Source organism: Rhinopithecus roxellana, chromosome 15 (assembly GCF_007565055.1).
Source record: "Rhinopithecus roxellana isolate Shanxi Qingling chromosome 15, ASM756505v1, whole genome shotgun sequence".
Classification (NCBI taxonomy): Eukaryota; Metazoa; Chordata; class Mammalia; order Primates; family Cercopithecidae; genus Rhinopithecus; species Rhinopithecus roxellana.
Genome location: NC_044563.1, coordinates 63,740,725 through 63,766,294, shown reverse-complemented (window position 1 = coordinate 63,766,294; position 25,570 = coordinate 63,740,725). Strand labels below are relative to the sequence as shown.

The 25,570-nt window shown below is 39.2% G+C and overlaps 1 protein-coding gene and 1 non-coding gene across 3 annotated transcripts in view; both read right to left on the bottom strand.

Moving 5' to 3' along the window:
• The window catches only part of OPCML (opioid binding protein/cell adhesion molecule like), a 1,169,771-nt gene that overhangs the window by 1,060,835 nt on the left and 83,366 nt on the right, over window positions 1–25,570 (bottom strand). The gene's annotated exons all lie outside the window — the stretch shown is intronic.
• On the bottom strand, window positions 5,066–5,167 carry LOC115893789. Its single transcript, XR_004053842.1, has one exon. It is a non-coding gene; the product is annotated as a small nucleolar RNA U13 (small nucleolar RNA).

The following is a 25,570-nucleotide window of genomic DNA, read 5'->3' as shown; positions in this document are numbered from 1 at the left end:
ATTGAGTACTCAGGACTCATGCACATAAAGAAGGGAACAGCAGACACCAGGCCTACTTGAGGGTGGTGTGTGAGAGGAGCGTGAGGGTTGAAAGCCACCTGTAGGGTACTATGCTTATTACCTGAATGCAAAATAATATAAACACCAAACCACCACAACACGCAATTTACCCATGTAACAAACCTGCACATGTACTCTGAACTTAAAATAAATTTGGAAAGGAAACAAGAAATCAGTTCTTAATCTGTCTTTACTTTTAATGTCATTCTATTTTTGCTGTTCTAGAGTTTTGGTAAAGCATGTCTAGATATGTATTTTATTGTATCTGTTTAAAACAAGAAAACCTTTTTTAGAAATGGGGACTTACTATGTTAATGGGGTCTTACTCCAGGCTGGAGTGCAGTAGTGTGATCAAAGCTCATCACAATCTCAAACTTCTGGGCTCAAGTGATCCTCCTGCCTTAGCCCCCCAAGTAGCTGGGATTATAGGCACGAGCCAACACGCCCAGTTTTTTTTTTTTTTTTTTTTTTTATTCTGCTTGTAATTTGTTGTTCTTTCTGAATCTATGAATTTTGTGTTAAATCTGGAAAATTCTCTTGCCATGTCTTTTCCCTTTCTTCTTCTGGAACTTCCATCAGACATGTTAGACCTACATGGGAGTCTCTTTAAGTTGTCTTTGACATTTTCCATTTTTTGTTTCTTTATTTTACATCCATGGTTCTCAAACTATAGGTCAAGGAACACTGGGAAACCAGAGTGAATTTACAGGGACACTGTGGGAATGTTTCATTTTTGAGAGAGACATAGCTATTCGTTGTATACTATGCAAAATACTAAAATGAAGTTGTTTGAGCCTAACTACTTAATAAAAGAAATGTTGGGTATTTCTTTTGCTCTAGGGGTACTATAAAAAATTTTTGAGGCACTAACACATGAATGGTGACATGAACCAAGGAAGTTTATGAATCTCTATTCTAGATTTTTGGTATTTATTTTGTTAAGATTATCTTCCAGTCATGAATTCTTTCCACAGCTGAAACTAATCTGTTTCGTATCCATCTATTGAAATTTTACTCTCAATTATTATGCTTCATATTTCTAAGAAGTTTTATTTGGTTACTTAAAAATATTACTGGTGGATTTTAATGTTCTCTTGTTCCTAAATGATATTCTGACAGCCATTTTTAATTATTTGTGCATAATTATATATACATATTTTATATTCTGCTTTTGAAACATTACCCCATCTGTAGTTTTCAAAGTTCCTTTTCTACACTATATAAGCACTGACTTTTCTTCATGGTAGTCTGTTTCCTCATATACGTGATCAGCTACATGTTTTAAAACTTTGTGGAAATGTAAGCAATGCCTGCAATTAAAGTGCATGCCTTCGGTGAAGATTTGCATTGTTTTTCCCAAGGATTTAAAGTCTTACCAACAACCTATGTCCAAGCTTACAACTTATGGGAGCCACATAGGAATTGTGAATTAACACTCACGGGAGAGCAGTCTTCAGTTCAGGATTCCAAGAAGCCTCTCTTTCCCCTCCATCCAGAGACATCTTCAACCCAGGCAAGCAGTCCCACTCTGTCCTTTTGCAAGGCCCATGTTCCCCCTTAACCTATTTCAGGATCTTGCCTTTAGGGTCTGTGGCTCCAGGATGGACTCCGGCTGTTTTACCAGGTCCCAGGCTTTATCTCATATCCACACACAATCCCTCAAATTTGCGCTCTGCGGAATGAGGGATCAGAAACTGTCCTAGGGCAGAATTGGCTTCACCTTATCTTTTTTTTTTTTTGAGACGGAGTCTCGCTCTGTCGCCCGGGCTGGAGTGCAGTGGCCGGATCTCAGCTCACTGCAAGCTCCACCTCCCGGGTTCACGCCATTCTCCTGCCTCAGCCTCCGAGTAGCTGGGACTACAGGCACCGCCACCTCGCCCGGCTAGTTTTTTGTATTTTTTTTAGTAGAGACGGGGTTTCACCGTGTTAGTCAGGATGGTCTCGATCTCCTGACCTCGTGATCCGCCCGTCTCGGCCTCCCAAAGTGCTGGGATTACAGGCGTGAGCCACCGCGCCCGGCCAACTTATCTTTCTGAAGTAATATTGTTTTGTTGCTTTGTGTTTCTTGAACTTTCCCTTGCTTTCTTGCCAGATCACTATGCATTTAAAAATACTTTAAATATATTTTTCACAGTATTTCTATACACTGGGATTATTTCTGTGTATGCCTCATCTTACCATATTTCCAGAAAGAAGAAAGCATTTTTTTGTATTTTCACACTGAGGAGAAATTACCTTTATAGTTAGATGGGATTACACTATTCACTTTGCTCATGAAAGCTCCCTGCCTCCTCACTCAGGCCTTTGCTCATTCTGTTTCCTCTACTCAAACTGTCTATGATGTCTATGTCTGTGACACATTTCTGAGTCTTACCTATCCTCAAAGTCCGGAAAAATGCTGCCTCCTGCCTGTAGTCTTCCTCAATCTCCCCTGCAGCTTCTGAAGCTAAGTTTACCTGTATCTTTCCTTTGAGTATCTGTCACTTTCTCCCTCGTAGTGAATATTTAAGTACATCAGACTTTGCTCATTTGTGGTTATAGAAGTTAGTGCTTTGTTTACAAAGGCTTCAGATTTCATCATGGATATTATATTTTAATTTTTGTGAGACCCAAATTTGCATTCGATACTCCAGGCTGAAGTTCAGAAGTGACTTCTATAGCTTGTAAGAGTAGCTGGGAAGGCCCAGGGCACCCATTACCAAGTTTATCGGCGTGGCCCATACATAGGCTAAAAAGGTGGTCAAACTTTGGTTCTTCCAATGGGAAGGGGAAAAAAGTTCCTAATAAGAAAATTGGCTTCTACTGTTGCTAATATAAAAGAAGAGAAAAATAAGTAGATCCAATCAAGTGATGACTTTGGCCAGAAAAAAAATTTTATGTATACATATACACATATATACACACATATATATTTAATATATATTCAATATAATATACATTATATTATTTAATATAATACATATTTTTAAAATAATATTTTAAAGCAAAGATTCAGATTCTGCAGTAGTTCAGACATGAAAGATCCACCATACATTCTGTACGGAAACTGGAAAAAGCAATTTATGAAGCTATTTTAGCAAGTTCTCGGGATAGTGCAAAAATTGTTCAAGTGAGAGATGGCCTAGTATAGAGTTTATGTTAATGGCGAGATTTATTTTAATAGCTTTATAAATTACTTGAGTTCTGTATTTATAGAATCATTAAGGGTCCAAAGGGGTCACTTATATTTTTCAGTTATATTTTACTGCATTTTATGTAGCAAATTATATGCTATAGTAAAATTCATGAATATGGGGATTGGTGAAGGTCTCAGGGTATATTGCTTGCAAATGTCAAGGATTTTATGAATGTTTATTATGTCCTGAAAGGTAAAATTCATGTCTAGCTTAACTTTCTCCCTGACTTCACCTAACAGTGCTTTTCCCGTAGTAGGCCCACATTTGTTGAAATGAGTAGGCATTTCATTTGTTGAAAGAAGAAAAAAATGTTGCTTTTCCACATTTATGTTGCTTTTCCACATTTTGGCATTTCTCCTGGGGTGGGTTTACTTAGGTGTTGTCAGAGGAGATAAGTGAGGAATATAGAGTCTTTCTTCAGTTTCCATTTGTGGAATTGTAACAAATAAATAACATCCTCATTCATTATTAATAGGCTTTCTAGAGATCAAAAAAGTGGATTCCAATTTCCAGTGAATAATTCTACTGGCAATTGTTTGCAGTTTAAATAAAAGGAAAGGCATTTTATGTGGACGATACAAGCAGTGGATAATTAAAATACAGTAACTGATTTACATAAATAATGAAGATGGGAAATTATCTCTGACTTTGTTTGCAAAACTCAATTTCCAATTCATCCCCCGTGAAGAGGATTAGCCATTTCCACCCTAGCCCCACCTCTCTAGAGGGGACAAGAGCACATTATGCATATTTCACAGTTTTTCTCTGGCAAAGGTGTAAGAGGGATCTAATTTCAGCTGCTCACATTCGAAAACAAAGAACTGAGCCTATATAGTTCCTTTAAAATTTTTTAATTAGGAGCCATAAATAATGATTTCCAAAATACACAGGTGCATTCTCAAACACACCCTCTACATGCAACCACATACAAACATATGCACAAAGTGCAGTCACAAAATATGCAGTTGAGGATTGCGTAGTAGATGAGTTTTAAAACTAGCAGTAAATTGTTCATTCTCAATTTTAAAAAAAAATGCTAACATACCTACTGCAACAAGAACAACAACAAACTACTACATTACTTATATTGTCACTTTCCAAAAAAAAGAAGAAAAATAATAACAAAAACCTAGGAGCTGATTGTTACATAAATGAATGCAAAAAGACTGTTAAGTTTTCATTCCTCCATTTGGTGTATTTTTGACTTGGCAAAATGAAAGATGGAATATAGTGAAGCAACGGATAAGGAACTGTGTGGCCATCTTTTGTGATCGGTCCCCTCATCCCAAGGCTTTTATATTGATAGAATTCCCCTATTTTGACTTTAGTCAAAATCCACATATTGCATGAGTTAACAGTTTCACTCTGCTCATCTTTCACTTAAAATTTTCTCAGGATCTGGAGGTTCTGGGCTGACAATCTCACCAATGTGATCTCAGAGTCCAGCATCCCACATTCAAGTTTCCACATTCACATTTGTGAGTACCAGGATGTACTATGTCCTGTATCAAGGACTACTTGCAAAAACGAAAGAGCGTACAATTAGGGAAATATGGGTTTATGGCCCAGTTCCACCGCTTACTAGCTGTGTGACCTTGAATAGTTACTAAAATTGTCAGTTTCTTCAAGCTGTAAAGTGAGGATAATCATAGAACCGAACTTGCATGGTTCTTCTGAGGAGCAAGGGTAATACTTTATGTGAAAACCCCTGCATAACTGCATAACTCTAAACCTTTCAGTCCTTAGGACTCAGAAGTATGATGGAATGCTGTTCTATTTTGGTTCATTTATACACACTCATGGCTTCATTTTTGTTGTTGTTGTTTTCACATCAGATGGGTAATGTGCCGACGTCATAAGAAGGTTCAAGGGTGGCACATCTCACACATGCATATGAGCCCAGCCATCACACTTATGAACCACAGAAGCACCTACTTCATTTCTTTTCATCTAAGCCTAATGATTGTTTAAGTTTTTAGCACACCTATCTAATTTATACGACATCTTATTTCTCTGATGGTAAACCAACATTTATTTGTTGTTAACTGATGATGTTGCCTAATGATCAGGACCCAGATTGTAACGTGTTAGGTATCAGCCAAGCTGAATGCTGTCATGAGATAGACACACAAAAGGGTGGAGCTTGTTCTGCCTGCCACAGACGGAAGCCATTATCAATAACCCAATAATATCAATAGAGGCTGAGATGAGATGGCGGGCAGAAGCTATTTCCTCCACCATCTATCACCTTTTTGGCTCTTCCTGGGGAGCCAAGATGTGTTGCAGTCCGCAGGGTAAATGTTTCAGCATCATGTGCACTTGGGAAATTGCAGGTCGTTTCATAAAGAAATCCCACAGAAGACAATTAGGGCCTGGTACACATTTCCTTCAGAGACCTCTCACACCTCAGCCAAATGACTCCTCCCTTCCCCTTTAAATGTAGGATAACCAGAATGGGTCACTTAATATTTGTTAAGCATGCCATGCACTTCAAAACCTCTGCAACCTCACTCACCTCTCCCCTCTTGCCTGCGAACCTTGCAATGCCTTCTTACTCCTGATATCCACCCAAATTCTCTGACTGCAAAGTTTGAGTCATCCTTGATTAAAGCATTCAACAGTCACCTTATCTATGAAATAGTTTCCCACACCTTGCCTAATGGAAAATTTCGTCACTTTATCACCTTCTACCCATGGCTCTTTTTACATTATGAGGCATTTTTCAAAGTGCACACCAACTGGCCCTGCTTGCATAGGAGAAGGATCTAGATTGCATGCAGTCTCATATTCCACACTGCTACCCAGCCAGGACAGCGTCAGTCAGTGAATGTCAATGAGAGATACATGAAAGACCCTTTACCCACAGAGTTAGAAAATCTAAGCCCCTGTTCCTCAGATGTAAACTGTCTTAAACAGATGAAGCTAAGGCTTGACTAAGAAAGTAAGCCTGAGCCACATGGGTTTACCTGTAGCCCATCTCAAACCCCATGAAGTGATAAGAAACCCACGTTGGGGGTGAGAGTGCAGCTCATAAGAGCACTGACGAAGAAGTAAGAGCTGTGCCAGTGGATGAAAAATGTCGATGATTGTCTAAACAATAGAAAGCCAATAGTATCAAGGTTGTGGGGACAAAAAGGGACAACAGATAAAACAAGAGTCCAAAATGCATGCAAGAGAGGGCTTGTGGGATGAGAAAGCCGGGGAGTGTGAGCAGGGGTTAACAGGGAATATAGCGGGCAATCTGGGCAGATGCTGGTGTCTCTGAGGCTGCTAGTCTGTGGCGGTTGATGTTTGGTGTCAGCTTGACTAGATGGAGAATGCCTAGATGGCTGGTGAAGCATTGTTTCTGGGTCTGTTTGTGAGGAGGCTGACATTTGAGTCAGTGGACTGGAACAGAAAGATCCCCCTCAATGTGGGTGGGCACTCTCTAGTCAGCTGCCAGCACCGCTGGAGCAGGGCAGGAGGAAGAAGGGGGAGGAGAAGCTTGCCGCATCTTCTGGCTCACTCTCTTCCCAGGTGGGGACTCTTGTTTCCTCTCCTCCTGGCTTTGGACATCGGACTCCAGGCTCTTCAGCCTTTGGACTCTGGAACTTGCACCAGTGGCCTCCCCGGGGCTCTCAGGACTTAGGCTCCAGTCAGGGGGCTGTACTGTCGGCCTCCCTGGTTTTGAGGCCTTTAGACTTGGACTGAGCCACTACCAGCTTCTCCCGCAGCTTGCAGATGGCCTAACTTGGTGGGACTTCCTCGTGTAAAATCGTGTGAGCCAATTCTCCCTAATAAACTCCCTTTCATGTATACATGTATCCTATTCATTCTGTGCCTCTGGAGAACCCTCAGACGCAGCCCCTCCACCACCACCCCTCTCCTTCACTTGACCAAGTCAAGCCTGTGGTATTTGTAGCACTGAAAAGCAGTTTGTGTGTGGGCACTGGCCCAAAGAGGCACCACAAATGGTGACCATGGGTCCCTCCATGGCGGGGAGATAGACCCAGCAACACAGTATGAGCCTCCTTCCACTGCCACACGAACTAGAACACAGGCAAGTAAACAGACTCAGGCCAGGAGGAAAGGGAAGTTTGGCAAAAAAACAAAAGGAAACACAGAAAATCAAATCTTATTCTCCATTTGAAGGAAAACACACTTTTTAAAAAGCAGCATTCAATAGAGCAAAAAGAGACAAAGACCTTAAGCTCTATTCATGTCCTTAGAGTTACTCTAGAAAAATGCTTAATCTTTAAACAGAAACAACTATATCTTGAAATTAAGAATGATCTTCAAAGTAAAATAATGTTTAAGTGATAATGTTCTAAATATTCAAACATCATGATGGCTGTAGATGAAGAGTAACAGCTAGAAGATCAAACTAAGGGTTTCTCCTATAAAAATCATAAATAAGAAAGAAAGAAATAGAAAATATGAACAGAAAATTAAGAGATATAGAGGCGGTCTGAAAAAGAAAAATGAGCAGAAAAAAAGATAAAAAATATTTGAAGAAATGTACTTAGAGCTGAATAAATACATGGGTCTTCAGATTGAAACGATCTACCTCATGCCAAAATGAGTTTTAGAAGGTTCACAACTTTCAACATTATGGTAAAATGTCAGAACACCATACATAAAGAAACATCTTAAAAATTTCCAGAGAGAAAATAACAGATTACTTACAATAACATAGAGATGAAATTTACATCTTATTTTTTAACAGCAAAACTAAATGCTACCAGAAAATGATCCGAGATTGTTATTTTAAACCCATACTCCATACCCTGGCAAACTTGCATTCAAGTATGAGGACAAAATGAAGATTTTTGAACCTGCAAAGACTTGGAAATTTTGCCATCCATAAATACTTCAGGGAAAAAAAATATATAAGGAAAATCCCATAAAATAAAAAACAAAACCAAGTAAAAAAGATACAAGAAAGAGTAGTAATCAAATAAAACACTAAAAGTTATAGTCAAGTTTAAATAACTGTTGATGCTTGAGGTTTTAAAAATGTATAAAATAACCATCTGGAACTAAAATCCCAGATGTTCTCAACCATGGAGTTTGCCAGAGAGAGTGGTGAGAAGTGTAAGAATACTAAATTTTTTATTCTTATATAAGAGGAAGATATAGATATTATAGCTGTCGACAGAATTGTTAAAATTGTTAAAAATACAAGTGTAACCACTAGAAGAATAGAAATAGATATATAAATTTCAAATCACAAGGGAGGGAATATAATGGAACAAAATATAAAATCAATTCAGCCACAGGCAAGAGCCAAACAAATAACGAAAAAACAAACAAACCAACCCAGTAAAGTATATCAGCAATCATACAAAAAAGTCCATTTTAAACTCTGAAAAATAAAATGCAGTTACATGTGGAGTACAAGAGGGCCCCTGAAATTAAAAGACACACAGGGAATAACAAAGGATGGAAAAATGAATACTAGGTATGACACAGTAAGAAATCGGTATTTGATCTTTGCACCTTATTCCCCGTAATTTCTGATAGGAGTGATGAGTATGTCTTTGGTTCTAGTGAGGTGACTCTTTGAGAGCCCTAGGTCACTTCAGAAGGGGGCTGCTTGCCGGGAAGACCAAAGTGTAATAAGCCCCTTGCAACTTTAAGCCCCCATCCTGACCTCTGGGGAGGGGAAAAGAGCTGGAGACGAAGTTGATCCCCATGGTCAACGATTTAGTAAATCAGGCCGATGTAATGAAACCTTCAGGAAGGCCCTTAAGTATTAATAGGTTCAGAGTGCTTCCAGGTTGGTGAACACATCACGGGGCTGGGAAGGGGTGCACCCGGAGAGGGCAGGGGGGCTCCATGCCCCCACACACTGCACCCCATGCCTTGCTCTTGGAATTCCTTCCGTTTACTTGTTCCTGAGTTCTATTCTGTACAATCAGCTGCTAATAATAAATAAATAAATTTCCTGAGGTCTGTGGGCCTTTCTAACAAATTACGGAACCTGAGAAAAAAGTCGCAGGAACCCCGATGTGTGGCAGGTTGGTCAGAAGTACGGTGGAAACCTGGGACTTGTGACTGGCACCTGAAGTGGGGCAGTCTTGTGGGACTGAGCCCTTAACCTGCAGGTTCTATGCTAGCCCCAGACAGTGTCACAACTGAGTTGAAGTACTGGGCTCCCCGTTGGTGTCCGGAGAGTAAAAGATATTTTTTTTCAGCCAACCTCAAGCAAACAAAAATAAAAACGAACAAACAAAACTCCACCATGCCACACCTAGATGAGTTTACAGGAAAAATTCCATCTGTTTCAGGGAATAGGAAACGTTTATGAGGCCAACCTAACTCTTTTTTTTTTCTTTTCTTTTCTTTTTTTTTTTGAGACGGAGTCAGGCTCTGTCTCCCAGGCTGGAGTGCAGTGGCCGGATCTCAGCTCACTGCAAGCTCCGCCTCCCGGGTTCCCGCCATTCTCCTGCCTCAGCCTCCCGAGTAGCTGGGACTACAGGCGCCGCCATCGTCGCCCGGCTAGTTTTTTTGTATTTTTTAGTAGAGACGGGGTTTCACCGTGTTAGCCAGGATGGTCTCGATCTCCTGACCTCGTGATCCGCCCGTCTCGGCCTCCCAAAGTGCTGGGATTGCAGGCGTGAGCCACCGCGCCCGGCCCACCTAAGTCTTATACCAAAACCAAACTACAAAGAAGAAACAAAAGGAGCACTTTTTGTTAGGCAGGAATCTAGACCCAACACGGCGGCGTTGCCCGGGTGGCGGGCCTTTTGTTAGCCTCCCTTCACCCTTGGACACACCCGCAGCCTTACAAGCGCCCGAGTTCCAGCTGGGCAGCCACACTCCACACTCCCCCATGACCTGCAGCTCACCTGCATTCCACAAGTTCCTCAACAGCAGTTTCGGTTGACAGTTTCCACAGACCCCTTCCTCGCGACCCTTCCTCGCTCCTCCCCTAGCAGTTTCAAGACCCCCCAGGCCCCCTTTGCACAACCAGCTTCCCTCCCTCTCAGGCTGTAAGAAGCCCCTACCCTCCTCCCTCAGCGCGACTTCCTCCTCTCAGCCTTTGGACCGAGGTAACCTCGCCCGCAAGCCCTAATAAAAGGCTATTCTCACTGCCATTTGCCTTGTGTCTTCATTCCCGGTTGGGCTCCAGCCTCAGTTTACCTTTACGTTCTTTCTCTAAGATTCCTAAATAAAATGAGCAAGTCAAATCCAGCTACGAATTAAAAGAATATTATCTCATGACAAGCACATTTAATTCAGGAATACCAAAATGGCTTAACATCAGAAACGCCATTACTGTAACTAGCTATGATAATAGATTAAAAGAGAAATCCAATGTAATAATCTTAATAAAAGTTGAAAAGCATTTGATAAAATTTAATGACTATTCCTGAGTAAACCAACAAACTTTTTGGCTAGCTAGAAATAGATGAAAAGTCTTTAATTTTATAAAAGCTTTAAGCAGAATCCAGGCAGGGCGTGGTGGCTCACACCCGTAATCCCAGCTTTGGGAGGCCAAGGCGGGTGGATTAACTGAGTTCAGGAGTTCGAGACCAGCCTGACTAACATGGCGAAACCCCGTCTCTACTAAAAATACAAAAATTAGCCAGGCATGGTGATGCATGCCTGTAATCCCAGCTACTTGGGAGGCTGAGGCAGGAGAATTGCTTGAACCCAGGAGGCGCAGGTTGCGGTGAGCCAAGATCACGCCGTTGAACTCCAGCCTAGGCAACAAGAGCAAAACTCCATCTCAAAAAATAATAATAATAATAAATAAATAAAAATAAAGAAATGATTATTATCAACATTTGGCCAGGTGTGGTAGCTCACGCCTGTAATCCCAGCACTTTGGAAGGCCAAGGTGGGTGGATCAACTGAGGTCAGGAGTTCGAGACCAGCCTGACCAACAGGGTGAAACCCTGTCTCTACTAAAAATGCAAAAATTAGCTGGGCTTGGTGGCAGGTGCCTATAATCCCAGCTAATTGGGAAGCTAAGGCAGGAAAATCTCTTGAACCTGAGAGGCAGAGGTTGCAATGAGCCAAGATCATACCATTGCACTCCAGCCTGGCAACAAGAGTAAAACTCCCTCTCAGGGGGGAAAGAAGCACATAGAAACCTACAGCAATTATGTGTGTATATATATGTGTGTGTGTGTGTGTATGATTTCTATTAGAGCTTGGAGCAAGAAAAACAAAGACCACTTTCTGCATTACACTACAGGCTTAGCCAATAAAAATATCAAAGTAAATATATAAATAATATAAATATCACAAAGAAACAGAAAATTGTCGTAATTTTCTGCAGTATGATTGCCTACATGTAAAAGAATTTGAGGGTTTTACAGATAAATTATTAGAATAAGAAACTGTTAAGAAAGTTCTGTAAGGTGACAGACACATTCTCATCCAAAAGTCAATTATTATGTGTTAGCACAAATTACAAACTAGAATTTGTAATTAAAAATAAATCCAGATCTATGCCTCTCTTTCTGTTACACACACACACACACAGAGTAAGTGCATTTGAAAAAGGAAAAAAAGCCCAAGAATGACATGAAAATTTTGAAAAAGAAAAAAATGGTAGGCAATTGCTCTATCAGTTTCAGTTTTACCATCACATGAAAAAAAAAAAACTATTCTAATAAAAACAATTGGACTATTGATACGAAAAGGAAATACATGGAATAGAACTTAAGAATTAAGAAATAGAGGCCGGGCGCGGTGGCTCAAGCCTGTAATCCCAGCACTTTAGGAGGCCGAGACGGGCAGATCATGAGGTCAGGAGATCGAGACCATCCTGGCTAACATGGCGAAACCCCGTCTCTACTAAAAAATACAAAAAACTAGCCGGGCGAGGTGGCGGGCGCCTGTAGTCCCAGCTACTCAGGAGGCTGAGGCAGGAGAATGGCGTAAACCCGGGAGGCAGAGCTTGCAGTGAGCTGAAATCTGGCCACTGCACTCCAGCCTGGGCCACAGAGCAAGACTTCGTCTCCAAAAAAAAAAAAAAAAAAAAAAAAGATTTAAGAAATAGATCCATGAATTCATGGGTACTTAGTTTTGTTAAGGTATAGGATGTAATTTTCAAGTAAATATAGACAGGATATACTATTTATATGATTGTTTCATAGAAAACCAAACTACATAGATCTTCTATCTCACACTATATGCAAACCATACATTTTACAATTTCAAAAGGATTAGAGAGTTAAATAATAACAAATAAACAACCCTTTATGATTATTGTTGTGTTTTTGTTTGTTTGTTTTAAAAGTCTTGTTTGGGGAAGTTTTCCTAAGTAGACTTTGAAAGAATAAGTCACAGTGGAAAAAGTGGACAGATTTGGTGAGAGAAGAATTTTAAACTCCCGTAACTTAAAAATAAAAATGTATAGGCAACGTTAAAAAACACGCAAATGTCTTTGAAAGATATTTTCAACATACAAATAAAAGTTCTATATCATATATATGTGTATAAAGAACTCCCAAATTATTTTTTTAATTGTTAAAGAACTCACCAGAGAAAAATTATGTTAAAATGTAATTCAAATACAAATTTCAAGTGTTCGATAAATACATAAAAATGTATGTAGCCCTACTAAAATCAATAAAATACTAATAATAACACCTCAGATTTATTGAGTGCTTGCTACTGGCCAGCCACTGTTTTAGGGTTTACTTGTGCTAATTTTGAAGCCCTTACAACCAAGCTTTATAGTGAGTAGTTTTCCTACTGCAAAGAAAGGAGAGGTTGTCTGGAAAACCAAAACAATTTGCCCACAGATACTCAGCTAGTTGCAGTGGAGCTTGGGTTTAAACTGAATGTGACTAGGTCCTAAACCAGTTCACTGCCCTGTCATGCTTTCATCGTTTTTGTTTTTTCAGTTATCAAATTGGCACAAGTCTTTAAAAAGGTCGATAATATTCAGTGTTAGTAAGGGTGAGAAAAACTTTTTATTCTCAGATATTCTTGGAGGCATTATAAATTGATAGTCTTTTTAGTGCAATATGGTGGACTCTTTAAAAACCGTTTAAAGCACACTACTTGACCCAAGAATTCCACTTCCAGGAAAATAACCATTAAGAAACAGTTAACACATGCAAAAGGTATTTACAAAAGAATGCTTATGGCACCATTATTTGCAAGAGTGGAATCTCAGAATCAACGTACATATCAGTAAATAGGCTTCTAGTGAAACAATTTGGGGAAAATCCATGCAATAAAACAGCATTCAATCTTTAATAAAAAGGAAGTAGGTCCATTCTTACTAAACTAATATGAATTGATATGGAACAGTTGCAAAACATGGTGACCTACTGTTCCCTGAAAACATATTGCAAAAGCAAACATATTTAAACCTGTGTGTGTGTGTGTGTGTGTGTGCGCGTGTGTATGTGTCTTTTTTTCTGAGGGAAGAAGGTAAGAAGAAAAAAGCTTATGAGTTTATGTATAATCATTAGAAGAGACTAGGAAGACACAAGCAAGCTGTTTTCACTATTACCAATGGTTCCTGCTTGACAGAGGAATAGAAGTGTGTTTGGTTAGAAAGCAGAGAATGGGAAACTATGGACTTAAAGATGATACTTAATAGCAATAGCTATTCTTTGAGTCTTTTTCAAGAAGATATTCATGTAATATTTGTGAAATGAAAACAATAATAAAAGATAAAAAATAAAAGTGATGAAATGAAAACTGAACCTACAGAGAATGCAGACAATTTAAACAAGAACATTAGACAGCACATTATTGCAATAGTTGCACACCATCACAGCAATGCAGGGTCATGGCAGGGATGCCCACTGTCAGGCCTCTGAGCCCAAGCCAAGCCATCACATCCCCTGTGACTTGCACGTATACGCCCAGATGGCCTGAAGTCACTGAAGAATCACAAAAGAAGTGCAGATGCCCTGCCCTGCCTTAACCGATGACATTCCACCACAAAAGAAGTGCAAATGCCCTGCCTCGCCTTAACCGATGACATTCCACCACAAAAGAAGTGCAGATGCCCTGCCTCGCCTTAACCGATGACATTCCACCGCAAAAGAAGTGAAAATGGCCGGCCCTTGCCTTAAGCGATGACATTATCTTGTGAAATTCCTTTTCCTGGCTCATCCTGGCTCAAAAACTCCCCCACTGAGCACCCCACTCCTGCCCGCCAGAGAACAAACCCCTTTGACTGTAATTTTCCTTTACCTACCCAAATCCTATAAAACGGCCCCACACTTATCTCCCTTCCCTGACTCTGTTTTCGGACTCAGCCCACCTGCACCCAGGTGATTAAAAAGCTTTATTGCTCACACAAAGCCTGTTTGGTGGTCTCTTCACATGGACGTGCAGGACACCCATCTGGGAAATAAATGTGATCAGCCACTCTAAAGATTCAGGGTGCTTAAAGAGCCCCAACCAATCTTTTATACAAAAGCTTCACAGCACCTTTCTGTTTTAGGAAAGTGCTAGTTTCCACACTGGGTGTTTTTATGTATCATGCCAAGTCGTTTCACTGAGATCTGCTGGCGATTCAGCCTGGAGCTTTCAGATTCCTTCTCATTTTACCAACATCAAGCTGCATCCTTAACACAAGGCTGATCCTGAAGTGATCCCACTAACAGATGCAGAGATAGCTTTGGCAGAAATAACTTTAGGCTCCTATTCTCTTTTTCCTTGTTGAAACATGCACAGCATTGCTCATTACAGTTAATCAGACTCACAACACTTCATCCTGGCTGAAAATAATAGGCCCCATTGTACATTAGTAACCAGGTTACTTCACCCCTTCATTGCTGCAGTTAACACCTATTATTTCCTCCAGGCATCAATATTTTGAAACGGGATCATTTAGCTCTGAAGTATGTTAAGTGTTGTGTGTGCAGAGCTGCTTTTGTCAGAAGGAGGAATTCGAGGTGGCTGAGTCTCTGTCCTAGCTGTTTAGCTACCTGTATAAAAGTCAGTGTTGACATTCACAGCACACACCCTACGTTTAGAAACAGGGCTTTGGGGACTGGGTACCTTGGCTCACACCTGTAATCTCAGCATTTTTGGAGGCAAAGGTGGGAGAGTAGCTTGAGGCCAAGAGTTCAAGACCAATCTGGGCAACATAGACTGTCTCTACCAAAAAAAAAAAAAAAACTAAATAGAAAGGGAGCCTTGGGCGTCTTATTAATATGCTGTTATTGAGCCTGAGACTCGGAAGATCAGAAGGATTACAGCATGAGATACTGGCCTTCCCCTCTATTTGCACTGGAAGCCTCTGAGAACAGGGGAGACACGGCCTTTTCTAATGCTTCCCCACACCTCAAGTAGAAGCAGCAGCGAGGAGCAGAAAAGCAGGCTGCAGCCTTCTTCCTGCTAGCTCTAAGCATGTTCAAGCAGAGGAGGATGTAGAGAATGAACTGCTTAATGTTCTGAGAGAAACAAGGTAGCCATTTGGTGACAGAGAAAAAAAGAGTTAGTCTCCTACTCTCAACAAGCTTAAAGCTATCAGAGTATAATTTTCAAAACGTTAAACATGTCTCTTATACAAATATTAAGTGAGCGCATGTCAAAGATGTATTTAACTTATTAATGCAAGAACCGAAAGAAGAGTAAAGCTAGTTCAAAGACGATTTGAGAGACTGAGTTAGTTACATATATAGGTCTGAAAAAATGTTAGAAGATTGCTAAATCAAATATAAAACTGGTTAATGTCCTACAGAATGAAAAACTAATTTCTAGGGTTATCTTTTCTCGCTTTGGACAAGAATAATTTACGTTGATACTAGTCATATAAAAGTTGATATTTACACTTACAGGGTAACAAAATATCCTAATCAATAATAAATACTAAGTGAAGCAATTGCATCCCTAGAGAAATAGATAAACCTCAAATTGCCTAAGAACACTTCATCATGATATTAAAAAACCATGTCGTTTTCCTTTTCCTTTTTTCTAACTTTGAGTTTTTGTTTTTGTTTTGCATGCAGCCGTGTCCATGGTGATCCTGGATGGTGGATGGAGACCATCATACCCCGTCTACACAATTTCAGGTATGAAAGGTCACCAAGAGACCACAGACCAATTTCCTCTCTCCACACGGGTTTGGCTTAAATGACAAGAAGTCAATTTTGTGTAAAGGGGCTGTCGACATGAGCTTATGCCATGCCATAAGCTTAAACTCAGGCAGACCTGCTGTCTGCCACTTTTTGGCTAAACATAATCCCAGACCAATTTTCTCATCTGTAAGTGCAGGTAATAATGGCACCTACCTCATAGACTGGAGTGGGGAGTAAAGGAGATAATCCAGGCAAACTGTTTCCTGGACTGTCTAGCATTTACCCAACAGTTAGCAAATGCTGCTGCTGTTGTTGCTGTCTCTACACCTTGCAACTAGATTCTATCATCACTCATCATCTGGAGAATGTGGTAAAATTTAACTGCAGTTGGATCCAACTTGGGAAAAGGAGAGAAACTCACAAAATAATAACATAAATTGCAGAAAATGTAATTTCCCCACTGGCTAAGTTGTCCTTGAACTAGCTTTCTATGCACTCCAGAGCAGATTTTAAGCAAAGATTGGCTCCAGGATTATAGCCTTACTGTTCTTCCTCTGAGGAGAAAAGGAAAAGTGAGAAACAAGCAGGAATTTACATGCAGTGTTGGTGGGAGATACAAAGTTGATTGGGAGGATGAGAAGATGGGGCTGAGGAGAGAAGGGACGGGGGCTGCCAAGACTGTTTAAAAAGTCAGATGTGACTGTCTCTTAGTCATGTATCTGTGATTTTATGATCTAAAAGGGGGTCAAAAATATCTGTTCCACCCACCTCACTGGGATAGTATAAAGATAAAAGAAATAGAGCAAAACTTTAAAAGTATGTTCTGCTCATTCTGCTAATAAGAGTCTCATCTTTTTATTCTGCTTATTGGGTCTGTAGGAGACCAGGAAGCTCAGACATTTCACTCTGAACTACACAGTGGTTATGAGATTTAAGCATCTCTCTGACAAGAACAGAACTCCTTTAGCCTTCTGGTAATCAGTTTTGTAGTTGAAATAGCAATGGATACACGTGATATCCTTTGTAGTTTGCATCCGTGTTTTCTGTTGGACAAAAGTTAGGTATTTGCAGTTTTAAAAAATTCCCTTACTATATATTTTTGAATAGTCATGTTGAGGTATAACTTACATACCATAAACCCACCCACTGTAATATAACTAGTTTATTTTATTTTATTCTTTTAGAGACAGGGTCTTGCTCTGCTGCTCGGGCTGTAGTGTGGTGGTGTAGTCATAGCTCATTGCAATTTCTAACTCCTGGGCTCAAGGGATCCTCCCACCTTGGCCTCCCAAGCGGCTGGGACTATAGGTGCACCACCAGGCCCAGCTGCTAATGATCTTTAGTAAATTACAGACTTGTGCAATTACCACAATCCAGTTTTAGGACCCTTTCCAAAATCTAAAAATGATTCCTCATTCTTATTTGTTGTTACTCTCCATTTTCATCCTGCAGTCCCAGGCAACCATAAGCTACTTTTTCTCTATAGATTTGCCTTTTCTGGACATTTCATAAAAGTAGAATCACACAACATTTTGTCATTTGTGTCTGGTTTTTTTATACAGCATACATTTTTCAAGATTCATTCATGCTTAAGCATGTTTCAGTAGCTTCTTTGTATTGTTGAATATTACATTGCATAGATTACTACATTTTCTTCACTCATTCATCAGATGATGAACATTTGCACTGTTTCCAATTATTTAGTATGAGTAATTTTGCTATGAGATTTTGCATACAAGTCTCTTTACAGACATATCTTTTCATGTCTCTTAGATAGATACCTAGGAGTAGAACTGCTGTGCCATATATTAAGTGTATGTTTTTATTAAACTGCCAAACTCATTTTTAAAGTACCCATTCCATTTTGCATTCCTATAGCAATGTATGAGAGTTCCAGGCTCCTCATATCCTTGTCAGCTGTCTGTCTTTTTTTTTTTTTTATTGAAAACGCATCTCAATGTGGTTTTAATCTGCATTTCTCTAATACATAATAATGTTAAGCATCTTTACATGTGCTTCTTAGCCATTCGAATATGTTCTTTGAAGAGATACCTATTTAAGTCCCTTGGTCTTCTGTTCTTAATAATTTCAAGTTTTATTTTAGATTCAGGCAGTACATGCACAGGCTCGTTGCCTGGTATATTGTGTGATGCTGAGGTTTGGGGTATGAATGATCCATCCCCCCAGGTACTGATCACAGTACCCAATAGTTCATTTTCAGCCCTGGCCTCCTTCTCTCCCTTCTCCCCCCATAACTTCCCATTGTCTATTGTTGACATCTTTATGTCCGTGAGTACCTAATGTTTAGCTCCCACTTATAAGTGAGAACATGCAATATTTAGCTTTCTGTTCCTGCACTGACTCACTTAGGTTAACGGCTTCCAGCTGCATCCATGTTGCTGCAAAGAACATTAGTTCATTCTTTTTCATAGCTGCATAGTATTCCGTGGAGTATATCTACCACATTTTATTTACCCAATCCACCACGGAGGGGCTCTTAGGCTGACTTCATGTCTCTGCTACTGTGAACAGTATGGTGAGGAACATACAATCCAAGTATCTTTTCGGTAGAATAGACATCTTTTGCTTATTTTTAAGTTGAGTTCTTTGTCTTACTGTTGAGTTATAAGTATTTTTATATATTCTATGTGTAAGTGTTTTATTAGCTATGTAATTTTGAAATACTGGCTCTCAGCTTGTGGCTAGCTTTTCATTTTCTTAATGGTGTCTTTAGAAGCCTGAAAGTTCTAAATTTTGAAAAAGTGCAATGTATTATTTTTCCCTTTGGGAATCATGCTTTTTGTATCATTTCTAAGAACTCTTTGCATAACCAAGGATCACAAAGATTTTCTTTTATGTTGTATTCTAGAAGTTTTATAGTTTTAACTTACATTGAAATCTACAATCTATTTCTAATTGTTTTTAATGTATGATATAAGATGGTGTTTAAAATTAATCATTTTACATGTGGATATTCAGTTGTGCCATTATCATTCGTTGAAAACATTATCCTTTACCCATGAAATCACCTTGGCAACCTTGTCAAAATTCAATTAACCATAAATAACATGTTGGGTATTTTTTACCTGAACGTTCAATTCTATTCCATGAGCTACATGTCTAACCTTGCCCCAGTGCCACCCTTTATTTATTCCTGTAGAAATATCTAGTGTTTTTCGTTTTTTTTTGTTTGTTTGTTTGTTTTTGAGACAGAGTCTCACTCCCAAGCTGGAGTGCAGGGGCACAATCTCGACCCACTGCAACCTCCACCTCCCGGGTTCAGGTGATACTCGTATCTCAGCCTCCCGAGTAGCTGGGATTACAGGTGCACCACTACGCCCGGCTAATTATTGTACTTTTAGTACTGATGGGATTTCACCATGTTGGCCAGGCTAGTCTTGAACTCCAGACCTCAGGTGATCCACCCGCCTCAGCGTCCCAAAGTGTTGGGATTACAGGCATGAGCCACCTCACCCAGTCCAGAAATGTCTAGCGTTTTTAACCCCAAGTCTTGGACATCATCATCTAGAGATCCAGGAATACAAAAAGGAAAGTTCATAACATATATTTTGTATACACAATTCACAAGATCAACATGATCACAATGAATATTGTGGTTTATCACTACTGCCAACTTTGTAATCTATTAACACATACAGACAAATAACAGCACATAATAACAAAAGCCACCTGAGAGCCTATAAATTTGATGAATTTTCTAGATTAAAACTACAAGTGTGGATAATTAACAAGTATTAGTTTATTATTATGCACAGTCCAATTTAGTCTTCACATGTTCACGATTATTTTCGTTTCCTATCTGTAAAAAATTTCCCTGTCCTCTTTGCTAAAACAACTTCCCTTTGTTCAGGTATTGAGAAATGGCGTGACCATAGAAGATGTACCTCTCTGTAGCACTAGCAGCTGAACCACTATTACTCTGGGCCAAAGATCCCCAAGCTTTTTTCTGCAAAAGGACAGAGAAGAAGTATTTTAAGTTTTGCTGGACATAAAGTCTCTGTAACAACTACTGAACTCTACCATTGTCTTGGAAAGCAGCTAAAGGCAATGTGTAAATGAATGGGTGTGACTGTGTTTTAATAAAACTGGATTTATATCAACAGGTAACAACAGCAGGCTTTGACTGTGGGCCTTAGTTTGCCAAACTCTGGTATAGTGTGCTTTCCTAGGGTTGCCGTGACAAATCACCACAGATTAGGAGGCTTAATAGAACAAACATTTGTTCCCCAAATTTCTGGTCTCCAGAAGTCTGAAATCAAGCTTCTGAAGGCTCCAGAGAATTGTTCCTTGCCTCCCTCAGGTTCTGGTGGCTCCTGACATTCCTTGGCTTGTAGCGGCATCACTCCAGTCTCTATCTTCATCTTCACATGGCCTTCCTCTCGGTGTCCTCGCCTCATCCTATAAGAACACTTGTCATTGGAAATGGGGTTTGCTATAAATCCTACATGATTTTATATCAAGATCCTTAACTAATTACATCTGCAGAGTTGCTATTTCTAAATAATGTCTCACATTCTGAGGCTCCAGGTAAACCTACATTTTGTGGGGAGGCCACAATTCAACCACTATTCAACACCTGGTCTAGGCTAATCATGGTAATCCCATTCTTCTTTGTCATGAATTGTTTTGTAGAAAGCATGGGACCCTCTTCTAGCCAGTGAGGCTATAAAGGCTGTTTATGGGGAAATCCAGGGAAAATGTGTTCCTATTTGATAAAAAATAAGCACAGGCACATTTCTTATACTTTCCTGCCTCTGGCGGTTGTCTTATGCTAAGAGTTGATGCAGTTACCTCGTGACCATAAGAACAAAAGCCAGAAGAATTGCTGAGAAGCTCATGCAAAGTCTTCACCTCACTGTGATAGTGAATTAACCAACTCTGCCATTTCCTTACTCCGGACATATAGTGATGAGAGATAATAAACACCTATTGATTAAGTTCTTTAATTTAGGTTTACTTTTAGGTATAGTCAAAATCATTGTGACTTTCTCAGAATAGTTACTCTCAGGTATCTCCAAATAGTACAACCAGAGACTAGAGTGACTGAAAAACTTGTTGATCTTCCCACCAGCAATCAATGACACACCAGTACAAGTCCATTTTTTTTTTTTTTTTTAAGATTTCTCGCTTTGACATTGACTCACTGGGCAAAAAAAAGCTATAATCAACCTTTCCAATTTAATTCTGGGATATAATATGGAGACTGGGCAGGAAAAATCTTGGAATACTCAGTGGGAATAGCATCACATCTCTGAGAAAAATGGGACTGTCTAAAAAAAAATAGGAAAACAAAAGGGGAATTATTTAAAAAAAAAAAGAGCAAGCAAGCGAGAGAGAGAGAGAAAGAAATGTTCTGCTAACTCTGAAGACTAGCCTGGGTGGGTCACAATTCTTGTGTACCCTGTGACTTCCACAAGTAAAAGTAAACAGAGAACACAACGTTAAGGAGAAGTGAAGACACCATAGGCAAAGAAAAGAGTTGGTGGTTATATTGGAGCGACAGTCATTGTCCTGGGTAACTCAATGTGATATTGGAAGGTTCAACAGACAGTGGCAAAAAACATTCAGATCAAAAGTCCGGTATGCCAGCCCTCATCACAAAATGAAGTACTGAATAGATAGTGTATATTCTGAAAAGTATGTAACATCAATATGCTGTTCTCTATAATTAATGTATATATAAAATATATGCATTAAACATACCCTATATGTATATGCAATCTATGTAATCAAAACATATGTTATGTAATATTTTCTCCCCTCTCTCTTATATTGAGTGTTTATTTTATGTCTCTAATGGGGGAAAAGGGAGACTAGAACTCAAAAATAATTGTAAAAATTTCCTCCTGAGAGAAATCCATTTTTAAAAATCTGCTTTCTATTTTGGCAATGAAGGAGCAGCTTCTAATCAATCAATCTTTGCACAGATACTAACTATAAAATCTGGATACACACAACAAAATTAAAGGAGAGAAAAACCACTACCTGAAGGTACTGCAGACAAACAAAAGGAGGGAAATGCTGAGGGAAATTTACACTTAGAAGAAGGAAATGGGATGATGCTGGGTAAGTTTTCAATATTTCATGAACTTTTGCCTGAAGGCAGCCCCAGTGAGCATGAAGTGGAATTACTAAAACTCAATAGATTTCCTGCAGTCTCACTGGCTTGTGGAAACAGAGGGCAGAGTTTGAAGTTACCACAGCAGCTATAAAATGAGGAAAGAGGTGCCAGGAAAAAAGATATCCACAAAGGGAAAGCCCTAAATTCTACATTTAAAAATTGGTTTAGGCCGAGTATGGTGGCTCGCACCTGTAATCCAGTGCTTTGGGAGGCCAAGGGGGGAAGATCACTTGAGGTCAGGAGTTTGATACCAGCCTGGCCAACGTGGTGAAACCCTGTCTCTACTAAAAATACGAAAATTAGCTGGGTGTGGTGGCGAGTGCCTGTAATCTCAGCTATTTGGGAGGCTGAGGCAGGAGAATTGCTTGAACCCAGGAGGTGGAGGTTGCAGTGAGCTGAGACCACGCCATTGCAGCCCAGCCTGGGCAACAAGAGCAAAACTCCAAATAAAAAAAAAAAAAAAAAAAAAAAAAAATTCAGTGTAAATATCTGACTGATCTCTGAATGCTTCCTCTGCAGTGAAGACTACAAGTAAACCAGCTAAGTAAGGCTAAAAGGACTCAACAATGATTTCTACTGCTGCCCACCACAGAGAACACAGAGGTTAGACTTTGATTATTGCCACATTAATTGTCTGCTAAAACCAAAGAACAAAAATAAACCATTCAGAAGAGCATAACAGAATCCAAAGTTTTGTACCAATGTCCAGAATATAATCAAAATTACCAGACTACCAAGAAACAGGAAAATGTGATCCATAATTATGAGAAAAGGTAATCAGTGAAGACCAACCCCAAGACAATCAGATGATGGAATCAGTAGACGAGTATTTTCACAGTAGTTATTATAACTATGCTCAAGAATAGAAAGGGAAATATATGAATAACCAGAAAATCTCAACAGAGAAAGTTTAAAATCTATTAAAATGCACAAACAGTGGTAACATTTTAGCAATTCATTTTATATCTTTTAAAGTAGTTCTGCATCTATTTTTTCTTAATTAAAAATATCATGTAAAGTTGGCCACTTCAGTGCTATTCTATTGGAGTTCAGTTGGTTTATAGAGTATGATAGCAGATAGTCTGGTAAAGTGGAGAGAGTATTGCACATCTAGAGAAACAAAAACAAGCCAGGTGCAGTGGCTCACACTTGTAGTTGCAGCACTTCAGGGGGCTGAAGTAGGAGGATTGCTTGAGCCCAGGAGTTCAAGACCAGCCTGGGCAAAATAGTGAGACCCTTATCTCGTATTTTATTTAATTTAAATAAAAGTAAATTAAAAAGACAAAAACAAATCTTAATTCTACTACAAACATCTCTACATGACATTGAGTGAGACATTTAACCACAGTGGACCTTCTTGTGTTCCTCTGTCAAATGTGAGGTTGGATCTAAATCAGCTCCAAAGCTTTTGCTAAAAATCTAGGTGAAATTTGCTTAGCATCCCAAAATTAGTTGGTATAAAAGTTAAGACTAACATATTGGTCCGCTACTCATGACAAAAACCCGAACTAAAAGTAGCCAGGAAATCTTAACCAAATGTATACTATCTTCAGCAACTTCTCTATGGGCTAATGAAACATAGTTTCAGCTCCAGATCCCTGTTTACTTACCCAAAACTTTTTATTGTGCTACATACAAAGGCTTAGAGACACATTGGACTGGATGCTCTGGTTGAAAGTAAACAGAAATATCATTTTCTCCCTCTCTAGATTGAGCAGAATTGCATTTGAAAATCAAAACAATTCATATTACACAAGATTTCAGCAATGTTTGAAGCATCAAAAATAAATTAAATAAAATAAAGCTTCTCCCATGAAGCCTATCAAAAATAAAGTAGGTGGTAACTGAATTGAAAACTTAATCAGAATGAGGTTCTGTTCTAAATAAATATGTGCATTTTAAAAACCCATTTATCTAATGTACTGTAATCATAGAAAAGGGACTTTCAAACTTTTGATCAGATGCTAGAATGTTAAACTCTGACGGAAGAAGGAAAAGCATTTGTAATTTATTGCTTTGCTTTTCTTTTTCATAGAGTATAATTTATTTATTTAATTTTCCTACAAGGATATCTTATTTCTCCTCTGACAAATACCAAAAATGAAGACAAGCTAAACATATAGATTGCATTAAAATTGATGTGTGTTTTAAAATTTCACGGTTTTTAATTTCACTGTGCTGAGCTGTCAGCCCTGGCTACCCTTGGGAAGGAAATCTGTGGGCTGATGCTGAGTGTACCAGTTTCCAAAATACAGCTCAGTCACAACTTCTTACTTTAGTCCAGGGCTCCACTCAGCAACCCTGAATCCTCAAAATGTTTTTCTGATCACTCTATCCTCACATGGTACAAGCTCTGGCACAGAGAAGGGTCTTATATGTCCACAAATAACATGGGGATGTATCTTACATATGGAGAAGAAAGAACAGCAAAATAAATACGAATGTTCGGGGACAGAGCCTACACGTGAACTCAAACACATGGATGGCTAAAGTTATGATATTAATGAGATATTTGAAGGTAGATAAAAGGAAAGGCATTCCCACAGAAATCTGGTGGAAAAAATAGAATTTCTGCCTGCTGTAGTTTCACAGAAGAACCGTAATCTTGGGTTTGGAAGGAATGTTACAGGCCATCTAATCCAACCGCACTCCCAAAACTGGAATCCTGATAGTCGGTGATTCTCCTTAGAATTGTAGGAATTCATACCAGAAGAACCAAATTAAGTCTCATTTGTTTCTAAGGTCATGATAGTTCTGTGGAAATCAAGTTTCATTTTTGTTTTGAGCCGAATTGTCTGAGAGTTCTGAAATCTGAGTTCTAAAAATTCATATAAACCTATTGGTTGATACTGTGTCTCAGATCTGAATTACTAAAAATGTAGTGTTAGCCAGATGATAGATCCAGCAATAGGAGGATATTAAAGACCAGTCTGTTACTATTCTTCGCTGCTGCTTGTGAGACTTATTTCTGCCCTGAAGGGGTTCAAAGTCATAGATTAGCAACAACATAAATATAGTTAAACATAGGCATCATCTATAGTTTTTCCCCGGGACAGAAGTGCTTAGAATATTGGAAAATAGGATCAATATTTATTGAGCATTGATTCTGTGCTGTGGAAGGGTGAAGAGTTTTGGAACTAGTTAGCTGGAAGAATAGAAGCCTGCGGTAGAATTCAAGTATTTTCTAATCTGTACAATTTGTC